General features: G+C 45.5%; 1 protein-coding gene across 3 annotated transcripts in view; it reads right to left on the bottom strand.

The window, feature by feature from the left end:
- The window catches only part of nck1b (NCK adaptor protein 1b), a 120778-nt gene that overhangs the window by 58626 nt on the left and 43722 nt on the right, over positions 1-18430 (bottom strand). For 2 of the 3 annotated variants that reach the window (XM_020470141.2, XM_020470142.2), the window contains exon 2: positions 1707-1778. The gene's annotated coding sequence lies outside the window, so the exon portion shown is untranslated. Of the gene's footprint in view, positions 1-983; positions 1084-1706; positions 1779-18430 lie in introns of those variants that run through there. The other variant, XM_031796934.1, reaches the window with a different exon arrangement.

The following is an 18430-nucleotide window of genomic DNA, read 5'->3' as shown; positions in this document are numbered from 1 at the left end:
AAGCCAATGACGGATGTGGTGTACCCCTCAATGCACTTATTGATAAAGCCAATGACGGATGTGGTGTACCCCTCAATGCACTTATTGATAAAGCCAATGACGGATGTGGTGTACCCCTCAATGCACTTATTGATAAAGCCAATGACGGATGTGGTGTACCCCTCAATGCACTTATCGATAAAGCCAATGACGGATGTGGTGTACTCCTCAACGCACTTATTGATAAAGCCAATGACGGATGTTGTGTACTCCTCAATGCACTTATTGATAAAGCCAATGACGGATGTGGTGTACTCCTCAATGCACTTATTGATAAAGCCAGTGACGGATGTGGTGTACTCCTCAACGCCATCGGAAGAATCTCGGAACATATTCCAGTCTGTGATAGTAAAACAGTCCTGTAGTTTAGCATCTGCGTCATCTGACCACTTTTGTATTGACCGAGTCACTGGAGCTTCCTGCTTTAGTTTTTGCTTGTAAGCAGGAATCAGGAGGATAGAATTATGGTCAGATTTGCCAAATGGAGGGAGAGCTTTGTATACGTCTCTGTGTGTGGAGTAAAGGTGGTCTAGAGTTTCTTTCCCTCTGGTTGCACATTTAACATGCTGATAGAAAGGAGGAAAAACTGATTTAAGTTTCACTGCATTTTCCTGTTTGCTTATGACGGTATACAGCTCATTGAGTGTGGTCTTAGTGCCACCATCGGTCTGTGGTGGTCTGTAGACAGCTACGAATAATACAGATGAAAACTCTAGGTAGACAGTGTGGTCTACAGCTTATCATGAGATACTCTACCTCAGTCGAGCAAAACCTCAAGACTTCCTTAGATTTCGTGCACCAGCTGTTGTTTACAAATATACATAGACCGCCACCCCTTGTATTACCGGAGGCAGCTTTTCTATCCATCCGACATTGTTCCGCCACGACTCGGTGAAACATACGATTTTACAGTTTTTAATGTCCCGTTGGTAGGATATACGTACTTTTAGTTTGTCCAATTTATTATCCAGCGATTGTACGTTGGCCAATAGTACCGATGGTAAAGGCAGATTAGCCACTCGTCGGCAGATCCTCACAAGGCACCCCGATCTCCTTCCGCGAAACCTCTTCTGTCTCTTTCTCCTGCGAATGACGGGGATGAGAGCCTGTTCGGGTGTCTGTAGTATATCCCTCTCGTCCCACTCATTTAAGGTGAGTAACTTTTCGGTCATAAGAGACGGTAGCAGCAACATTATGTACAAAATAAGTCACAAACAATGCGAAAAAAACAACGAAATATCACTGTTGGTTAAGAACCCATAAAACGGCAGCCCTCCGGACAGACAACGGACGGTTTAGTCTCAACAGCCCTGGACGGTTTGGTCTCAACAGCCCTGGACGGTTTAGTCTCAACAGCCCTGGACGGTTTAGTCTCAACAGACAACAGACGGTTTAGTCTCAACAGCCCTGGACGGTTTAGTCTCAACAGCCCTGGACGGTTTAGTCTCAACAGCCCTGGACGGTTTAGTCTCAACAGCCCTGGACGGTTTAGTCTCAACAGCCCTGGACGGTTTAGTCTGTATTTTAGCTAACAATTATTACATTAATCTATTTATAGGTTTGGCTAAACTTCCAGAATTACAAGTTAGCTACCTTGGAGGTTTCTCTGACAATCTCAATAACATGACCGAACTATTTTATATTAACCAACACACTGAACATCTTACCTGTACTGCATCAAAGCTGTCAAATTCAGAGTTACGATGCTTCGCTGATGACCTCTAATGACCTCTGATGACCTGAAAAAAAGAAAACAGAAGAAGCCTATTGTCAACAATGATGTTATTTTCATTGGAGATATATTGTGTGGGTGGTTTAACAGTGTTTAGGGCCCATCTAATCATCCCATATCAGAACATAATTATTAATGAACCATTCACAACAAAATCAGAACATTTTATTAGATGCTTTTAATAAAGAGATTAAGCTCACACTCATAAAACAAAAATGAAGAGAAATTACTGGGATGTTGTTTCATCTTCCTTAGTTGAATAAACCGACTAAGTCTCTGAACAAGAGAGTCCGCTAAATGACTAAAATGTAAAATGACAAACCCAGAGGTGACAGCCCTGGATGGTTTAGTGTCAACAGCCCTGGATGGTTTAGTGTCAACAGTCAACAGATGGTTTAGTCTCAACAGCCCTGGATGCTTTAGTGTCAACAGTCAAAAGATGGTTTAGCGTCAACAGCCCTGGATGGTTTAGTCTACAGGTCGGTAGTTGAGCACTCATGTCTGTAGCCATGAAATGCTTTGAAAGGCTGGTCATGGCTCACATCAACACCATTATCCCAAAAACTCTAGACCCACTCCAATTTTCATACTGCCCCAAAAGATCCACAGATGATGAAGTCCATATTGCACTCCAAAAGGAACACCTATGTGAGAATGCTGTTGACTACAGCTCAGCGTTCAACACCACAGTGACCACAAAGCTCATCAATAAGCTAAGGACCCTGGGACAAACACCTCCCTCTGCAACTGGATCCTGGACTACCTGACGGGCAGCCCCCAGCCCCCAGGTGGTGAGGGTAGTTAACAACACATACCCCACACTGATCCTCAACACTGGAGCTCCCCAGGGGTGCGTGCTCAGCCCCCTCCTGTACTCCCAGTTCACTCAGGACTGCACGGCAAGGCACGACTCCAACACCATCATTACATTTGCCGATGACACAACAGTGGTAGGCCTGATCATCGACAACGATGAGACAGCCTATAGGGAGGAGGTCAGAGACCTGGCCGTGTAGTGCCAGGACAACAACCTCTCCCTCAATGTGATCGAGACAAAAGAGATGATTGTGGACTACAGGAAAAATTGGACCGAGCACGCCCCCATTCTCATCTACAGGGCTGTAGTGGAGCAGGTTGAGAGTTTCAAGTTCCTTGCTGTCCACATCACCAACAAACTAACATGGTCCAAGCACACCAAGACAGTCGTGAAGCGCGAAACAACAAAACCTATTTCCCCTCAGGAGACTGAAAAGACTTGTCAGTGGTCCTCAGGTCCTCAAAAGGTTCTACAGCTGCACCATCGAGATTGGTTGAATCACTGCCTGGTATGGCAATTTCTCGGCCTCCGACCGCAAGGCACTACAGAGGGTAGTGCGAACGGCGCAGTACATCACTGGGGCCAAGCAGGACCTAAACACCAGGCGGTGTCAGAGGAAGGCCCTAAAAATGGTCAAAGACTCCAGCCACCCTAGTCATAGACTGTTGGCTCTGCTACCGCACGGCAAGCGGTACCAATATGGTCCAATATGCTTCTAAACAGTTCTACCTCCAAGCCATAAGACTCCTGAACATCTAGTCAAATGGCTACCCAGACTATTCACATTGCCCCCCTCTCCTCTCCACACCAATGCAACTCTCTGTTGTCATCTATGCATAGTCACTTTAATTAACTCGACCTACATGTACATACTACCTCAACCAACTGGCACGCCCCTGTATATATTGTTATATTTCACTGCTCTTGAATTACTTGACACTTTTATCTCTTATTCTTATCTGTATTTTTTTTAAACTGCATTTTTGGTTAGGGGCTTGTAAGTAAGCATTTCACTAAGGTCTACACCGGTTGTATTCGGCATGTGACTAATAAAATTGAAAATGAATGGGGGCAGAACTTCTGCAGACACCGCGTCTGGGTTGCTTTTTTAGCCTGCTAGTTACTTAGCTAACTATTTATCTAGCGTTGGATACTAAACTCAGTGTGTTCAATGTTCAAGCTAGCTAACATGGCTACTTAGCTAGCTAACGAACATCTTCGGATTTGTACCTACTAAAAGGAATCTAGCTAGCTATATTATCTACACTGAATCGACCTCACAAGTTGCCCTATGCTTTTTTTCAACTAACGCTAGCTAGCTAATATATAGACCCTTTATACTGGTAACTAGCAAAATCAAGGAAAGACTAGAGTTGTTTGAGCTGTTATGGTGTGGGGTGAATTTTCCTGGTTTAGGTCCACTCTACCACTTAGATGCCAATAAATACACAGCAATTGTGAGTGATTATCTTCAACCTATGGTGAAGCCTTTATCCTGATGGGAGTGGTCTCTTCAAGTTGACTGCTGGTATTTACTTAAATATTCAAAGTAAATAAAAGATAGCAGAAATGTTCCAGACGCGCAAACAGCTTATTTCTCTGAAATGTTGTGCTCAGATAATCCATCCACCTAACAGGTGTGGCATATCAAGAAGCTGATCAAACAACATGATCCTTACACAGGTGCACCTTGTGCTGGGGACAAAGTCCTCCCTTCCACTGACATACTGTTATTTTCAGATCTTGTTGTTTCTCTCTCTCTCTCTCCCTCCCTCCCTCTCTCTCTAATTAACGTAACCTCTGCCGGCTCTTACTGACACCTGTCCCTTTGGTAGGAGCCCCCTCTCCTTTACCGCAGGAGCCCCCTTTACCGTAGGAGCCCCCTCTCCTTTACCGTAGGAGGCCTCCTCTCCTTTACCGTAGGAGGCCTCCTCTCCTTTACCGTAGGAGGCCCCCTCTCCTTTACCGTAGGAGGCCCCCTCTCCTTTACCGTAGGAGGCCCCCTCTCCTTTACCGTAGGAGGCCCCCTCTCCTTTACCGTAGGAGGCCCCCTCTCCTTTACCGTAGGAGGCCCCCTCTCCTTTACCGTAGGAGGCCCCCTCTCCTTTACCGTAGGAGGCCCCCTCTCCTTTACCGTAGGAGGCCCCCTCTCCTTTACCGTAGGAGCCCCCTCTCCGTTACCGTAGGAGGCCCCCTCTCCTTTACCGTAGGAGCCCCCTCTCCTTTACCGTAGGAGCCCCCTCTCCTTTACCGTAGGAGCCCCCTCTCCGTTACCGTAGGAGGCCCCCTCTCCTTTACCGTAGGAGCCCCCTCTCCTCTACCGTAGGAGCCCCCTCTCCTTCCATTTACTGTAAACTGACACCAGACGTTGAAAAGTAGTTTAAAATTTGGTCAGTCCGTTCTGGCGTTGATTTCAACGGACTGATGTTTGGCCCAAACATAGACATCTATGATTGGTTTAGATTTGGTCCGTCCGTGGACATAGACATCTATGATTGGTTTAGATTTGGTCCGTCCGTGGACATAGACATTTATGATTGGTTTAGATTTGGTCCGTCCGTGGACATAGACGTCTATGATTCACAAGTTCGGACTATACGGTAAATTACAGTACAGGAGAGGAATATACGGTAAATTACAGTACAGTACAGGAGAGGACTATACTGTAAATTACAGTAGAGTACAGTACAGTACTATACGGTAAATTACAGTAGAGTACAGGACAGGACTATACGGTAAATTACAGTACAGTACAGGAGAGGAATATACGGTAAATTACAGTACAGTACAGGAGAGGACTATACTGTAAATTACAGTAGAGTACAGTACAGGAGGGGATTATACAGTAAATTACAGTACAGGAGAGGACTATACAGTAAATTACAGTAGAGTACAGTACAGGACTATACGGTAAATTACAGTAGAGTACAGGAGAGGAATATACAGTAAATTACAGTAGAGTACAGTACAGGACTGTACGGTAAATTACAGTAGAGTACAGTACAGGAGAGGACTATACGGTAAATTACAGTAGAGTACAGTACAGGACTTTAGCCCTCGTGAATAGAGTTGTATTGCATGTTAAACTTTGAAATTAATGTTTTTTATTTAGCAAACATTTTAAGTGAAAAATCAGAGCCAACGCAACTCTGCAACTGTGGAATATCCCCAGTGTTATATCTGTGCAACCAGCTGGCCTAGTGCTGATATGACTAGGTCAATAACAATCTAACTGGTCTCCTCCTCTCCTGTGAGACCAGGAGCCTGGACCAGAGTAATAATACCTGAGGAATGTGTGTGATCTTAGGACTCCACCCTCCATTTCAAAACAGCCATGACCGCTTCACACTGCACGCACACACACACACACACACACACACACTGCACAGACTGCACACACACACACTGCACAGACTGCACACACACACACACACTGCACAGACTGCACACACACACTGCACAGACTGCACACGCACACACACTGCACAGACTGCACACACACACTGCACAGACTGCACACGCACACACACTGCACACACACACACACACACTTCCGGAATGGCTTCCTCTTTACCTTGACATTATGATTGATCCGCCTGTCTGTTGTTTAATATGTGCAGAAGGTACAAACATGGAGGGTTATTATTGGTTTGTGTTGTTTTAGCGAGGAGGACGAGAAGGAGGAACATCAGAGTGTGTACAGTAGACTGTGGTCCTAGCTACTTCCTGGCTCCTAGTTCCTAGCTACTTCCTGGCTCTGAGCTCCTAGCTAGTTCCTGGCTCCTAGCTAGTTCATAGCTCTTGGCTCCTAGCTAGCTCCTGGCTCCTAGCTAGCTAGTTCCTGGCTCCTTGCTAGCTCATGGCTCCTAGCTAGCTCATAGCTCCTAGCTAGCTCGTAGCTAGTTCCTAGCGAGTTCCTAGCTCCTGGCTCCTAGTTAGCTCCTGGCTCCTAGTTAGCTCCTGGCTCCTAGTTAGCTCCTGGCTCCTAGTTAGCTCCTGGCTCCTAGTTAGCTCCTGGCTCCTAGTTAGCTCCTGGCTCCTAGTTAGCTCCTGGCTCCTAGTTAGCTCCTGGCTCCTAGTTAGCTCCTAGCTAGTTCCTAGCTCCTGGCTGGCTCCTAGCTAGTTCCTGGCTCCTAGCTATTTCTTAGCTCCTGGCTCCTAGCTAGCTCCTGGCATGTCGTCTCCTGCCTCCACTCCGTCAGCTCAGCCAACTATAATTACATTCATGAACCCTGGGAGGGAGGCAACATAGGGAGGGAGCACCGGGCTGGCTCGCAAAAACAAAGAGCTGATTTTACTCTGCCTGTAAAGAGCTGAAGGCCTGGAAGTCCCTCCTCTCCACCCCTCACAGGGCTGGCGAAGACAAAGAAGACAAAGCTCCACTCTTCCTCTCTTCTCCACTCTTCCTCACCCTTCTTCCTCACCCCTCTTCCTCTCCTACTCCTCAAATCAACTATTCTGCATTGGTCGAATTGTTTAAACATTCATTTTCTCCATTTTGTTACATTACAGCCTCATTCTAAATGTATTAAATTGTTGTTTTTCCTCATCAATCTACACACAATATCCCATTATGACAAAGCAAAAACAGGTTTTTAATAAAACAACAGAAGCCATACCCGTTGTCTTTGCTGTGTGCTGAGGGTTGTTGTCCTGTTAGAAGGTGAAGGGCTCAGAGACTCAACGTTATCAGCTGTTGTCAAACACACGTGAGTCTGAATATATGATTATCTTCCTCAAAAGTGCGCAGGTGAATTCCAATACCTTTTATGAAGGCAGAAACCAAATCAAAATAATGGGGTTTTACTCATACCGTTTATATAGGCAGAAACCAAATCAAAATAATGGGGTTTTACTCATACCGTTTATATAGGCAGAAACCAAATCAAAATAATGGGGTTTTACTCATACCGTTTATATAGGCAGAAACCAAATCAAAATAATGGGGTTTTACTCATACCGTTTATATAGGCAGAAACCAAATCAAAATAATGGGGTTTTACTCATACCGTTTAAATAGGCAGAAACCAAATCAAAATAATGGGGTTTTACTCATACCGTTTATATAGGCAGAAACCAAATCAAAATAATGGGGTTTTACTCATACCGTTTATATAGGCAGAAACCAAATCAAAATAATGGGGTTTTACTCATACCGTTTATATAGGCAGAAACCAAATCAAAATAATGGGGTTTTACTCATACTGTTTACATAGGCAGAAACCAAATCAAAATAATGGGGTTTTACTCATACCGTTTATATAGGCAGAAACCAAATCAAAATAATGTGGTTTTACTCATACCGTTTATATAGGCAGAAACCAAATCAAAATAATGGGGTTTTACTCATACCGTTTATATAGGCAGAAACCAAATCAAAATAATGGGGTTTTACTCATACCGTTTATATAGGCAGAAACCAAATCAAAATAATGGGGTTTTACTCATACCGTTTATATAGGCAGAAACCAAATCAAAATAATGGGGTTTTACTCATACCGTTTATATAGGCAGAAACCAAATCAAAATAATGGGGTTTTACTCATACCGTTTATATAGGCAGAAACCAAATCAAAATAATGGGGTTTTACTCATACCGTTTATATAGGCAGAAACCAAATCAAAATAATGGGGTTTTACTCATACCGTTTATATATGCAGAAACCAAATCAAAATAATGGGGTTTTACTCATACCGTTTATATAGGCAGAAACCAAATCAAAATAATGGGGTTTTACTCATACCGTTTATATAGGCAGAAACCAAATCAAAATAATGGGGTTTTACTCATACCGTTTATATAGGCAGAAACCAAATCAAAATAATGGGGTTTTACTCATACCGTTTATATAGGCAGAAACCAAATCAAAATAATGGGGTTTTACTCATACTGTTTATATAGGCAGAAACCAAATCAAAATAATGGGGTTTTACTCATACCGTTTATATAGGCAGAAACCAAATCAAAATAATGGGGTTTTACTCATACCGTTTAAATAGGCAGAAACCAAACAGTAACATAACAGCTGAAACAGAAGGTAAACAGAGACAGTGGTAGGCCCCATGTTAACTCTGAATAGAAAGGTAAACTGAGGGAGGCCCCATGTTAACTCTGAATAGAAAGGTAAACTGAGGGAGGCCCCATGTTAACTCTGAATAGAAAGGTAAACTAAGGGAGGCCCCATGTTAACTCTGAATAGAAAGGTAAACTGAGGGAGGCCCCATGTTAACTCTGAATAGAAAGGTAAACTGAGGGAGGCCCCATGTTAACTCTGAATAGAAAGGTAAACTGAGGGAGGCCCCATGTTAACTCTGAATAGAAAGGTAAACTGAGGTAGGCCCCATGTTAACTCTGAATAGAAAGGTAAACTGAGGGAGGCCCCATGTTAACTCTGAATAGAAAGGTAAACTGAGGGAGGCCCCATGTTAACTCTGAATAGAAAGGTAAACTGAGGGAGGCCCCATGTTAACTCTGAATAGAAAGGTAAACTGAGGGAGGCCCCATGTTAACTCTGAATAGAAAGGTAAACTGAGGTAGGCCCCATGTTAACTCTGAATAGAAAGGTAAACTGAGGTAGGCCCCATGTTAACTCTGAATAGAAAGGTAAACTGAGGTAGGCCCCATGTTAACTCTGAATAGAAAGGTAAACTGAGGGAGGCCCCATGTTAACTCTGAATAGAAAGGTAAACTGAGGGAGGCCCCATGTTAACTCTGAATAGAAAGGTAAACTGAGGGAGGCCCCATGTTAACTCTGAATAGAAAGGTAAACTGAGGGAGAACCCATGTTAACTCTGAATAGAAAGGTAAACTGAGGTAGGCCCCATGTTAACTTCTGAATAGAAAGGTAAACTGAGGTAGGCCCCATGTTAACTCTGAATAGAAAGGTAAACTGAGGGAGGCCCCATGTTAACTCTGAATAGAAAGGTAAACTGAGGGAGGCCCCATGTTAACTCTGAATAGAAAGGTAAACTGAGGTAACATGGTCCTAGGCTAGAACCTTTAAGATGAGAACTAGTTCACGGCCAGCAGCCCACCTAGCCCTCTGACCCCCTGTTGAGGTGGTGGTAACAGGTCACAGCCCTCTGACCCCCTGTTGAGGTGGTGGTAACAGGTCACAGCCCTCTGACCCCCTGTTGAGGTGGTGGTAACAGGTCACAGCCCTCTGACCCCCTGTTGAGGTGGTGGTAGAGGACCAACAACAGGACATCCACTGTCATTAACACTAATATCTTAATCATGCTATGCTAGCAGGATAACACAGGCCACCACTAACCCATCTCCCTCACAGAGAACAGAGGATTTAAAACAACAGTGGCAGCAGTACAGATAACTCATCCTTTGACTTGTCGAAGGCCACATCTCTTTAAGAAAGCAAGGCATTAGCCCAACTCTCACCTCTGACACAGTCACCTTAACGGTGTTAACACAATGCATATGCTAAGCTAACGCAAAGCTAGCGCTTATATCTTGTACTGACGGCGGCTGAGCAATCACCAGTCAGTTACAGGAAGTAGGAAAAGTTCACCGCACGCTGAATACCAACGAGAACTACGGCAGTTTATACAGCGTTGCAACTCTTCCACCACAACAATGCTGCACATGGCCTCGTTGTGGATAACAGACAACCATGGTGCACAACTTCCTCCCAGTGCAACACACAGCTGGTGAGAAGGAGATATCTTATCTTTACCACGAGAGGAATGACAGAGTGATAGGATGAACTCACACCACATCCTTAATGCCTCCACAGTTGCATGCTGCCATATGGCTGTCTGTGTGTATTCAGAGAAAAACTACAGCTAAGACAGTTGAACAGCACCACCACTACTGCTGCTAAGACAGATGAACAGCACCACTACTACTGCTGCTAAGACAGATGAACAGCACCACTACTACTGCTGCTAAGACAGATGAACAGCACCACTACTACTGCTGCTAAGACAGATGAACAGCACCACTACTACTGCTGCTAAGACAGATGAACAGCACCACTACTACTGCTGCTAAGACAGATGAACAGCACCACCACTACTGCTGCTAAGACAGATGAACAGCACCACTACTACTGCTGCTAAGACAGATGAACAGCACCACTACTACTGCTGCTAAGACAGCTGAAGAGCACTACTACTGCTGCTGCTAAGCCAGTTTAACAGCACTACTACTACTGCTAAGACAGTTGAACAGCACCACTACTGCTGCTGCTAAGACAGTTGAACAGCACAACTACTACTGTTGCTGCTAAGCCAGTTGAACAGCACCACTACTACTGCTGCTGCCAAGACAGTACTGGTGCTGCTAAGCCAGTTGAACAACACAACTACTGCTAAGCCAGGTGAACAACACCACTACTGCTAAGCCAGGTGAACAGCACCACTACTGCTGAGACAGTTGAACAGCACTACTACTACAACTGCTGAGACAGTTGAACAGCACCACCACTGCTGCGACAGTTGAACAGCACCACTACTACTGCTGCGAAGACAGTTGAACAGCACCACTACTACTGCTGCTAAGACAGTTGAACAGCACCACTACTACTGCTGCTAAGACAGTTGAACAGCACCACTACTACTGCTGCTAAGACAGTTGAACAGCACCACTACTACTGCTGCTAAGACAGTTGAACAGCACCACTACTACTGCTGCTAAGACAGTTGAACAGCACCACTACTACTGCTGCTAAGACAGTTGAACAGCACCACTACTACTGCTGCTAAGACAGTTGAACAGCACCACTACTACTGCTGCTAAGACAGTTGAACAGCACCACTACTACTGCTGCTAAGACAGTTGAACAGCACCACTACTGCTGCTGCTAAGACAGTTGAACAGCGACACAACTGCTGTTGCTAAGACATATGAAGTATACTACAGCTGCTGCTAAGACAGTTGAACAGCACGAATACTGCTGCTAAGCCAGTTTAACAGCACTACTACTGCTGCTAAGACAGATGAACAGCACCACTACTACTGCTGCTAAGACAGATGAACAGCACCACTACTACTGCTGCCAAGACAGATGAACAGCACCACTACTACTGCTGCCAAGACAGATGAACAGCACCACTACTACTGCTAAGACAGTTGAACAGCACCACTACTGCTGCCAAGACAGATGAACAGCACCACTACTACTGCTGCTAAGACAGTTGAACAGCACCACTACTACTGCTGCTAAGACAGTTGAACAGCACCACTACTACTGCTGCTAAGACAGTTGAACAGCACCACTACTACTGCTGCTAAGACAGTTGAACAGCACCACTACTACTGCTGCTAAGACAGTTGAACAGCACCACTACTACTGCTGCTAAGACAGTTGAACAGCACCACTACTACTGCTGCTAAGACAGTTGAACAGCACCACTACTGCTGCTGCTAAGACAGTTGAACAGCGACACAACTGCTGTTGCTAAGACATATGAAGTATACTACAGCTGCTGCTAAGACAGTTGAACAGCACGAATACTGCTGCTAAGCCAGTTTAACAGCACTACTACTGCTGCTAAGACAGATGAACAGCACCACTACTACTGCTGCTAAGACAGATGAACAGCACCACTACTACTGCTGCCAAGACAGATGAACAGCACCACTACTACTGCTGCCAAGACAGATGAACAGCACCACTACTACTGCTAAGACAGTTGAACAGCACCACTACTGCTGCCAAGACAGATGAACAGCACCACTACTACTGCTGCTAAGACAGTTGAACAGCACAACTACTACTGTTCCTGCTAAGCCAGTTGAACAGCACCACTACTACTGCTGCTAAGACAGTTGAACAGCACAACTACTACTGTTCCTGCTAAGCCAGTTGAACAGCACCACTACTACTGCTGCTAAGACAGTTGAACAGCACCACTACTACTGCTGCTAAGACAGTTGAACAGCACCACTACTACTGCTGCTAAGACAGTTGAACAGCACCACTACTACTGCTGCTAAGACAGTTGAACAGCACCACTACTGCTGCTGCTAAGACAGTTGAACAGCGACACAACTGCTGTTGCTAAGACATATGAAGTATACTACAGCTGCTGCTAAGACAGTTGAACAGCACGAATACTGCTGCTAAGCCAGTTTAACAGCACTACTACTGCTGCTAAGACAGATGAACAGCACCACTACTACTGCTGCCAAGACAAATGAACAGCACCACTACTACTGCTGCCAAGACAGATGAACAGCACCACTACTACTGCTGCTAAGACAGATGAACAGCACCACTACTACTGCTGCCAAGACAGATGAACAGCACCACTACTACTGCTGCCAAGACAGATGAACAGCACCACTACTACTGCTAAGACAGTTGAACAGCACCACTACTGCTGCCAAGACAGATGAACAGCACCACTACTACTGCTGCTAAGACAGTTGAACAGCACCACTATTACTACCGCTAAGACAGTTGAACAGCACCACTACTGCTGCTAAGACAGTTTAACAGCACCACTACTACTGCTGCTAAGACAGTTGAACAGCACCACTATTACTACTGCTAAGACAGTTGAACAGCACCACTACTGCTGCTGCTAAGACAGTTGAAGAGCACGAATACTGCTGCTAAGCCAGTTTAACAGCACTACTACTGCTGCTAAGACAGATGAACAGCACCACTACTACTGCTGCCAAGACAGATGAACAGCACCACTACTACTGCTGCCAAGACAGATGAACAGCACCACTACTACTGCTGCTAAGACAGATGAACAGCACCACTACTACTGCTGCCAAGACAGATGAACAGCACCACTACTACTGCTGCCAAGACAGATGAACAGCACCACTACTACTGCTAAGACAGTTGAACAGCACCACTTCTGCTGCCAAGACAGATGAACAGCACCACTACTACTGCTGCTAAGACAGTTGAACAGCACCACTATTACTACCGCTAAGACAGTTGAACAGCACCACTACTACTGCTGCTAAGACAGTTGAACAGCACCACTATTACTACTGCTAAGACAGTTGAACAGCACTACTACTACTGCTAAGACAGTTGAACAGCACCACTACTGCTGCTGCTAAGACAGATGAACAGCACCACTACTACTGCTGCTAAGACAGATGAACAGCACCACTACTACTGCTGCTAAGACAGATGAACAGCACCACTACTACTGCTGCTAAGACAGATGAACAGCACCACCACTACTGCTGCTAAGACAGATGAACAGCACCACTACTACTGCTGCTAAGACAGCTGAAGAGCACTACTACTGCTGCTGCTAAGCCAGTTTAACAGCACTACTACTACTGCTAAGACAGTTGAACAGCACCACTACTGCTGCTGCTAAGACAGTTGAACAGCACAACTACTACTGTTGCTGCTAAGCCAGTTGAACAGCACCACTACTACTGCTGCTGCCAAGACAGTACTGGTGCTGCTAAGCCAGTTGAACAACACAACTACTGCTAAGCCAGGTGAACAACACCACTACTGCTAAGCCAGGTGAACAGCACCACTACTGCTGAGACAGTTGAACAGCACTACTACTACAACTGCTGAGACAGTTGAACAGCACCACTACTGCTGCGACAGTTGAACAGCACCACTACTACTGCTGCGAAGACAGTTGAACAGCACCACTACTACTGCTGCTAAGACAGTTGAACAGCACCACTACTACTGCTGCTAAGACAGTTGAACAGCACCACTACTACTGCTGCTAAGACAGTTGAACAGCACCACTACTACTGCTGCTAAGACAGTTGAACAGCACCACTACTACTGCTGCTAAGACAGTTGAACAGCACCACTACTACTGCTGCTAAGACAGTTGAACAGCACCACTACTACTGCTGCTAAGACAGTTGAACAGCACCACTACTACTGCTGCTAAGACAGTTGAACAGCACCACTACTACTGCTGCTAAGACAGTTGAACAGCACCACTACTGCTGCTGCTAAGACAGTTGAACAGCGACACAACTGCTGTTGCTAAGACATATGAAGTATACTACAGCTGCTGCTAAGACAGTTGAACAGCACGAATACTGCTGCTAAGCCAGTTTAACAGCACTACTACTGCTGCTAAGACAGATGAACAGCACCACTACTACTGCTGCTAAGACAGATGAACAGCACCACTACTACTGCTGCCAAGACAGATGAACAGCACCACTACTACTGCTGCCAAGACAGATGAACAGCACCACTACTACTGCTAAGACAGTTGAACAGCACCACTACTGCTGCCAAGACAGATGAACAGCACCACTACTACTGCTGCTAAGACAGTTGAACAGCACAACTACTACTGTTCCTGCTAAGCCAGTTGAACAGCACCACTACTACTGCTGCTAAGACAGTTGAACAGCACAACTACTACTGTTCCTGCTAAGCCAGTTGAACAGCACCACTACTACTGCTGCTAAGACAGTTGAACAGCACCACTACTACTGCTGCTAAGACAGTTGAACAGCACCACTACTACTGCTGCTAAGACAGTTGAACAGCACCACTACTACTGCTGCTAAGACAGTTGAACAGCACCACTACTACTGCTGCTAAGACAGTTGAACAGCACCACTACTACTGCTGCTAAGACAGTTGAACAGCACCACTACTACTGCTGCTAAGACAGTTGAACAGCACCACTACTGCTGCTGCTAAGACAGTTGAACAGCGACACAACTGCTGTTGCTAAGACATATGAAGTATACTACAGCTGCTGCTAAGACAGTTGAACAGCACGAATACTGCTGCTAAGCCAGTTTAACAGCACTACTACTGCTGCTAAGACAGATGAACAGCACCACTACTACTGCTGCTAAGACAGATGAACAGCACCACTACTACTGCTGCCAAGACAGATGAACAGCACCACTACTACTGCTGCCAAGACAGATGAACAGCACCACTACTACTGCTAAGACAGTTGAACAGCACCACTACTGCTGCCAAGACAGATGAACAGCACCACTACTACTGCTGCTAAGACAGTTGAACAGCACAACTACTACTGTTCCTGCTAAGCCAGTTGAACAGCACCACTACTACTGCTGCTAAGACAGTTGAACAGCACAACTACTACTGTTCCTGCTAAGCCAGTTGAACAGCACCACTACTACTGCTGCTAAGACAGTTGAACAGCACCACTACTACTGCTGCTAAGACAGTTGAACAGCACCACTACTACTGCTGCTAAGACAGTTGAACAGCACCACTACTACTGCTGCTAAGACAGTTGAACAGCACCACTACTGCTGCTGCTAAGACAGTTGAACAGCGACACAACTGCTGTTGCTAAGACATATGAAGTATACTACAGCTGCTGCTAAGACAGTTGAACAGCACGAATACTGCTGCTAAGCCAGTTTAACAGCACTACTACTGCTGCTAAGACAGATGAACAGCACCACTACTACTGCTGCCAAGACAGATGAACAGCACCACTACTACTGCTGCCAAGACAGATGAACAGCACCACTACTACTGCTGCTAAGACAGATGAACAGCACCACTACTACTGCTGCCAAGACAGATGAACAGCACCACTACTACTGCTGCCAAGACAGATGAACAGCACCACTACTACTGCTAAGACAGTTGAACAGCACCACTACTGCTGCCAAGACAGATGAACAGCACCACTACTACTGCTGCTAAGACAGTTGAACAGCACCACTACTGCTGCTAAGACAGTTTAACAGCACCACTACTACTGCTGCTAAGACAGTTGAACAGCACCACTATTACTACTGCTAAGACAGTTGAACAGCACTACTACTACTGCTAAGACAGTTGAACAGCACCACTACTGCTGCTGATAAGACAGATGAACAGCACCACTACTACTGCTGCTAAGACAGATGAACAGCACCACTACTACTGCTGCTAAGACAGATGAACAGCACCACTACTGCTGCTAAGACAGTTTAACAGCACCACTACTACTGCTGCTAAGACAGTTGAACAGCACCACTATTACTACCGCTAAGACAGTTGAACAGCACCACTACTGCTGCTAAGACAGTTTAACAGCACCACTACTACTGCTGCTAAGACAGTTGAACAGCACCACTATTACTACTGCTAAGACAGTTGAACAGCACTACTACTACTGCTAAGACAGTTGAACAGCACTACTACTACTGCTAAGACAGTTGAACAGCACCACTACTGCTGCTGCTAAGACAGTTGAACAGCACCACTATTACTACTGCTAAGACAGTTTAACAGCACCACTACTACTGCTAAGACAGTTTAACAGCACCACTACTACTGCTGCTAAGACAGTTGAACAGCACCACTACTACTGCTGCTGCTAAGACAGTTGAACAGCACCAGTACTACTGCTGCTGCTAAGACAGTTGAACAGCACCAGTACTGCTCTTGCTGCTAAGACAGTTGAACAGCACCAGTACTGCTGCTGCTAAGCCAGTTGAACAACACCACTACTGCTAAGCCAGTTGAACAACACCACTACTGCCGAGACAGTTGAACAGCACTACTACCACAACTGCTGAGACAGTTGAACAGCACCACTACTGCTGCTGCTAAGACAGATGAACAGCACCACTATTACTGCTGCTAAGACAGTTGAACAGCACCACTACTACTGCTGCTAAGACAGTTGAACAGCACCACTACTACTGCTGCTAAGACAGTTGAACAGCACCACTACTACTGCTACTAAGACAGTTGAACAGCACAACTACTACTGTTGCTGCTAAGCCAGTTGAACAGCACCACTACTACTGCTGCTAAGATAGTTGAACAGCACCATTACTACTGCTGCTAAGAAAGTTGAACAGCACCATTACTACTGCTGCTAAGACAGTTGAACAGCACCACTACTACTGCTGCTAAGACAGTTGAACAGCACCACTACTGCCGTTGGCAAGCCAGTTGAACAGCACCACTACTGCTGCTGCTAAGACAGTTGAACAGCGACACAAATGCTGTTGCTAAGACATATGAAGTATACTACAGCTGCTGCTAAGACAGTTGAACAGCACGAATACTGCTGCTAAGCCAGTTTAACAGCACTACTACTGCTGCTAAGACAGATGAACAGCACCACTACTGCTGCCAAGACAGATGAACAGCACCACTACTACTGCTGCTAAGACAGATGAACAGCACCACTACTACTGCTGCCAAGACAGATGAACAGCACCACTACTGCTGCCAAGACAGATGAACAGCACCACTACTACTGCTGCTAAGACAGTTGAACAGCACCACTACTGCTGCTAAGACAGTTGAACAGCACCACTACTGCTGCTGCTAAGACAGTTGAACAGCACCACTATTACTACTGCTAAGACAGTTGAACAGCACTACTACTACTGCTAAGACAGTTGAACAGAACCACTACTGCTGCTGCTAAGACAGTTGAACAGCACCACTATTACTACTGCTAAGACAGTTGAACAGCACCACTACTACTGCTAAGACAGTTTAACAGCACCACTACTACTGCTGCTAAGACAGTTGAACAGCACCACTACTACTGCTGCTGCTAAGACAGTTGAACAGCACCAGTACTACTGCTGCTGCTAAGCCAGTTGAACAGCACCAGTACTGCTGCTGCTAAGCCAGTTGAACAGCACCAGTACTGCTGCTGCTAAGCCAGTTGAACAACACCACTACTGCTAAGCCAGTTGAACAACACCACTACTGCTAAGCCAGTTGAACAACACCACTACTGCCGAGACAGTTGAACAGCACTACTACCACAACTGCTGAGACAGTTGAACAGCACCACTACTGCTGCTGCTAAGACAGTTGAACAGCACCACTATTACTACCGCTAAGACAGTTGAACAGCACCACTACTGCTGCTAAGACAGTTTAACAGCACCACTACTACTGCTG

This window comes from Oncorhynchus kisutch, linkage group LG18 (genome assembly GCF_002021735.2).
Source record: "Oncorhynchus kisutch isolate 150728-3 linkage group LG18, Okis_V2, whole genome shotgun sequence".
NCBI lineage: Eukaryota > Metazoa > Chordata > Actinopteri > Salmoniformes > Salmonidae > Oncorhynchus > Oncorhynchus kisutch.
This window is presented reverse-complemented; position numbering and strand designations above follow the sequence as displayed.